Source organism: Kogia breviceps, chromosome 13, assembly GCF_026419965.1.
Source record: "Kogia breviceps isolate mKogBre1 chromosome 13, mKogBre1 haplotype 1, whole genome shotgun sequence".
In the NCBI taxonomy this organism is placed as follows: domain Eukaryota; kingdom Metazoa; phylum Chordata; class Mammalia; order Artiodactyla; family Physeteridae; genus Kogia; species Kogia breviceps.
In genome coordinates this window covers 2,641,110-2,647,109 of record NC_081322.1, presented here as the reverse complement: position 1 = coordinate 2,647,109, position 6,000 = coordinate 2,641,110, and the positions used below count along the sequence as shown (strand labels likewise).

General features: G+C 37.0%; 1 long non-coding RNA gene across 1 annotated transcript in view; it reads right to left on the bottom strand.

Moving 5' to 3' along the window:
* Positions 1-2,827: 2,827 nt before the first annotated feature.
* The window catches only part of LOC131768119 (uncharacterized), a 358,014-nt gene continuing 354,841 nt past the window's right edge, over positions 2,828-6,000 (bottom strand). The window contains exon 15 of the long non-coding RNA XR_010836178.1: positions 2,828-2,954. This is a non-coding gene — a long non-coding RNA (uncharacterized lncRNA). The remainder of the gene's footprint in view (positions 2,955-6,000) is intronic.

Genomic DNA, 6,000 nt, shown 5'->3' with positions numbered 1-6,000 from the left:
TTTGCTTGGGTGCAAGAGTGGAAGACTGCATCAGTATGATATGCAGTTGAGCTAGGCTGACTTTGAGCACTGGCTTCATGTGTTTTGAGGAAGGATCTAGACTTTCTTCTCAGGATAGCTTAGGGTCTGAGCACTGGTGAGATTAGGGAGTTCTCTTTGTGCCTTAGAACTGAGCCAACATCTCTCTGTACCATGAATGATAACTCTGTTTCACAGCTCAGCTGCCAGCTTTTCAAATTCACTGGGAAGAAGTCTTTTCTCTCTGGTATCATCCCTGGATTCCAACTCTGGAGATCTCTTTCCACCCTGACTCCCATTCTTCAGCCTTATTAGGTCAGCAATTTTACATTCCATGAAAGACGGGTCTCAGACCTACCTGTCCTGCCCCAGCCTATGTGGCTGAGAGACCTGTGCGTCTCAGCTCTCCTACCAACCATCCTCTTCCCCTCCAGTGGGTGCTGTCTACTTAGAGGAGGCTCTGTGTACCTCAGGGGATATGTCTCTCAGCTCTCCTGACTTGTCCCAGCTTTCTGGCATAGTACTCTCAAGCACTAGGTGAAGATTTTGGGAAATATTGGGTGGGTGGGTGCAGATTTGCTCTGTGGTTTAGGCTCCTTGGAAGTCTAATCTCTCATGGCAGCCTACACACAGCCATTAAATATTTATTAAAAGTTTAGCTGGTTTCTCCTTAACCCCTTCTATGGCATGTACCTCCTCCTCCACGACTTCTTTTGAAAAGAGAACAGCTATGGAACACTTCTTTCTTGTGAACAGCTTGTCATTTTTCTGGAAATCAGTTTATTAAGGCTACATTGCATCCTCAGCTCTCTGAAGGATTAAGAAAAGAACTATGTGTTTTTGAAGGTTATCCAGGTTCTTTTGGTTCTTAGGATGAAAACAATGACTTCCTGTGACTTTCTATATCATAACCAGAAGTAAAAGTCCCATGAATCTTTTTATATCTCCTTAGTAATACACATTTAAGATTCTGAGACGTGAAATAATTGCCATTCAAAAAACAAATTCTCTTATATATGAAAAGCTTCCTTGTATAATCACTTTCTTAGATAGCAAGTTTTTTTTTTTTTTTTTTTTTTTAGTTTAAAAGACTAACGGATTAGGTGAAGTGAAATTTCAAATTTACTATTTCTTTGACCCATGGCAGACATTCAAATGGATACCTACATCATTACTGTTTTCAGAGAATAAGATGACCTGTCCAGGGACTTCCCTGGTGGCACAGTGGTTGAGAATCCACCTGCCGATGCAGGGGAAACGGGTTCGAGCCCTGGTCCGGGAAGATTCCCACATGCCGCGGAGCAGCTAGGCCCATGCTCTACAACTACTGAGCCTGCGCTCCAGAGCCCGTGAACCACAACTACTGAAGCCGGCACACCTGGAGGCCATGCTCTCTGCAACATACAATGAAGAGAAGCCTCTGCTTGCCACAACTAGAGAAAGCCCCATGCAGCAACGAAGACCCAACGCAGCCTAAATAAATAAATTTCTTTTAAAAAAAAGATGACCTGTCCAATTTAAGATTTTTAAAGAAGAAAGTTCCAAATCTTTCCCTCCAAATCAGTACTTATTCTACTGCTTTTCTCACTGCACTGTCAGAAATTATAGGTATTTGACCTCATTGCTTTCTGGCTTTTGGAAGTGGAACCTCAGTCTTAATAAGAGAACTAGGTGGAGAAAGAAACCGGTTTACATATTCTTTTCCCTTCTCCAAATATATCACGCTGTTTATTTCTGGAGAATGTAATCTCCCTCTATATCTCTTACAGTCTTCTTATAGGCATGGTACCCAGCCACTATGCAAAAAGACAAATTTACTCCAGTTAAGGTGTGAAATGGGTGGCAAATGGTTTCTTTAGCTTCATGGGCAGAGCATAAACATCTACATTTCAGATTGTCCTGTGAGCTTCTTGGTAACCCTCTGATCAAGCTTCCACGCTGTGTTCAGTGGATCCCTGTTACCTAATGAACAACGTCTCAACTAGTCAGCCTGTCGTTAAAGGGTCTACATATTTTTATACTGCCTGCCTTTCTAGCCTTTTCATCTTCCACAAGCCCCGTATATTCTGGTCCTATCAATCCTTTCACTATTCGCTAAACGTGAGGATGAACCTTGATGGGTGAAGAAACACCGGACTGAGAGCAGGAAAACGCAGTTGGGGAATTTACATGAACTTGACAAGTTCCTAAACCTGCTTACACCTAACATTGTTATGTCCTTGTCCATATTATGAAAAGGCTAGAATCGAGGATATCAAAGTTCTCTCCAAATTCTACCATTTTTTAGTTAAGTGGCTTTTTGCTGTTCCAACTTTATTTCATTTATTTACATTTTGATATTGAAATAGTCCAAATAAGAGGTGTTGGCATAATTAATTTTCCCATACTGTTACCTTAGGAAAGAATTGCCCAAGGTAAGATAGTATCATGGGTAAATATGTCTTGAAATACTCAATGGTTCAACTTAGAAATCTAATTATTTAAATTCATTTTAATAAGAATGCAATACAACATTTGTTTCTTATTGGTTTTGAGGTTAATAAACTGCAACAAAACCATGTTTAAAATTTAAGTTCTCAACTTTAGTTATGCTTTTAAAGAAAAGACATACAGAGAAACATTGACTTTGTTTATAATAACACTTGGTGCATGATTCCACCTGGATTAGAGGACTTTTCACCATATTTCCATATTTAGGGAGCGCATACAAACTGTTTCCAGAAGTTTCTCATCCTCCAGTCTTGCTAAGAAAGTAGCTAGACCATTTGTCAACAAAGGAGAGTGTTTTCTGCTGAGGTAATTTACTTACCAGATGCTGAAATGGTCATTTCATGCCAGGGTACATTCTGCAGCCAGAAACTACACTACTATTTCAGATTTTATGACAAATCGTCCATGTTTTTTGAGCATCTCCAGACATCGAGAGTGGTGAGACACTGTTTTTAAACAGATAATATATCTGGATTGGTTCCCCTCAAAGTAGGTCTAGGAGACACCTACCTACTTCACCCAGACACTAAATCTAACACAGGTTTCCTCTTTGGGCCCTTCTTTGCTTTCAGCATCACTCATGCCCACCAATAACAAATGAATGTCTTCAGTGAATTTCTATAAGCCAATTTAGAAGAACTATTACTGGTAATTTAACTGGATATAGAGTGGCTTTTTCTGAAGATGTTCAGAGCCAAGAATCTATGGGTTTTGCTTGAAAAGAAATTAAGCCCTTGATCCAAAATTTTGCTTGCATGGGACTCTTTTGGTGCTTTGGCTGTAGTAACCATTTCAGATCACTGAATATCTACTCCACTGAAGCAGTCACTGACTGATGACACCAAGGAGTCAAATCGTATTCCTTGAACATATGTTATTCATGAACATAACCACAGTCACTTAGAAGTATAGGCATTGACAAAATAGTAAATGAAAATGATCTTAGCATTTTCATTGGAAAGGGGTAAATAAATGAAATATGGAATTCCTATTTTTAAGGAGGACCTGCAATATACACACTCTGTATGTTCTCCAGTTAGATTTAATCTCATGATAGCTTTGTGAGAGGATTGTTCACTTTTTAAGAACAATAGAAATGAGGTACAGAAATACCCAGCTCCTTCCCCAGGTCACTCAACCAGGTCTGACTCTAAAGCCCTGAGCTTTTTTTCAAGACAACTCGAGACTTCCACCTAAGTCATTTCTGTCCCTTAGGAAGTTCCCTTCTATTTAAACAATTAAAGACACCTCAATTTTATCTGAGAGTTCGGAGAAGGGGTTAAGATGACTCAAAAGCATCAGGAGAGGAAAAAAATTATTTTCTTTCAAGACTTCAAATGTCTCTCCTTGAAAATGGTTAACTTTAAACAATTTAAATCAAACAAACACTTCAGTGTTTAAAAAAAAGTAAAAGGCAGTGGAAGGAAGCAAAACTTTTTAAAATTTAAATAAAACAACAAAGACACAAGAAAGTTACAGAAGTGAGGGATTTGTTCACCCATTTTCTGTGAGCCTCTATTTTTTAAAAAAAAAAATCTTTTCTTTTTAGTAAAGAAAGGTAAGGCAAGGTTAAAGATGCACATCCAAGCAAAGACGGTAGAGTATATGGATGGAATTTAAACTATCTTAGCTATCCAATTCATGGCATTGAGGTAAAAATAAATTGAGCTTTATTCTGTTTTGAGCTATGCATAATTGCCCTAAATAAATTTTGGTGAATATATATTTATGTTTCTCTGTTAAATTAGTTCTTATTTCTCTATCTTGGCATATATAGAGATGGGTCCTAATAAAATTAAGAGCTTGACAGAGAAAATAAACAGTTTCATTCATTAACAATTAGGCAAACTCATGATTGACATATGGATTTGTTCATCTTATTAGAGTTATGGACACAGTTGGACATGAGAAGAACAAGAAAAATCTTCTAGTTTTGTCTACCTGAAGGAATCAAAAACATATCTCCTAAAAGTCAGAACCAAAAAGACCTAAAAACAATGAACCGAGAGGAGTGAATTAAACACAAATGATAGAAATTCTTAAGCATCCCAGACTTATATTTTGCCATAATGGAATGTAGCAGTGTAGGATACCAGTCCTTTCTACAATCTGGATGTACCCTAGTTTCAGGTTGTGCTATGAAACTGGAAGCTCCCCAGAAGCTGTGGGCACATAGTTTCCCTGGGCAGTGAGGGTGGCATGGGGAGGGATCATTATTCTTTCAGGTGCCACTAATATTCACATCACTGGTGTCATTATTCACTGAGTGATGAGTAAGAGGAGTCACTTTTTCTCCAACTCATTACACAAAGTCTGGCATTGGGAACATTTCATTTTCAACAAGAAAGCAAAGGCCCCGGTGTTACTGAAAATGCAGACAGTGTAACTGTGCACATAAATCTAATTGTCCCTATAAGTCTCTTCAATTACTCAATACCAAAAAGAAAAAAAAAAAGTGCCATTCTTTGAGCCACAGCTGTACATGAAACATACTATCCTCTAAGTTAGGTACAAATTACTGGTTATACTTTCTTTTACAGAAATGTTTTATATATATATAATTTGTATGTGTGTGTCTGGTATACAACTCATTCTGTGTAAAGGATACAGAAATTGAAGTATTCATGTAAAATTAATTCTATATCCTATATTTGCTCTACATGAGTAGTAAATTGTAACTAACTGCTTAATTTCCTAGAGGCAAATGTAAATCACTATACATACAAGTGGGGCTATTTTATGTTAGTTAGTTAGAATCTATTAACATAGATTCTTCACTGATCTTTTGGAAAGGAATAAGTGGTAGATGAAAAATCCTTTCTAATAGAATTTAATATCCAACCTTAAAGCCTCATTGTAGCTCCTCTCTTAACTTGACTAGTTTTAGATAATAAATTAATACATAGGACTTCAATTCACAGAGAGAAGCAAACCTTCACAAGATTTAGTTTTATAAAGAAAAATGAAAATGATAAATTTGTCAATTTGGATGTCCATTTTTCTCCTTTATTCACACTTATATTTAAGAGCGAAGGAAAAAAAGAGATGGCTTAAACATGATATGGCAGTAAGCCCATGAAAACAACATTGAAAAGTATGAAGTAATCTATTATTTACCTCAGAAAAAAGTCCAGATATTTTACATTATCAAAAATAACTAAATATATGCCTTTCCTGATTTCTATTAAGTTTGCGTAAAATACTGTCCCAGTTGTTTCAGTCATGGTGAGAGTGAGGTGTTGTGTGATAGCCATTGAGACCTGACCACTTAGACTAAGATACAACCATTTTTATTATTTATTATTATTATATTTTTGGAGATTCCAGATGTGTCTAATCTGCTTTTAAAAAAAATTTTGTTGGAGTATAGTTGCTTTACAATATTGTGTTAGTTTCTACTGTACAGCAAAGTGAATCAACTATACATACACATATATCCCCTCTTTTTTGGATTTTCTTCCCATTTGGGTCACCACAGAGCATTAAGTAGAG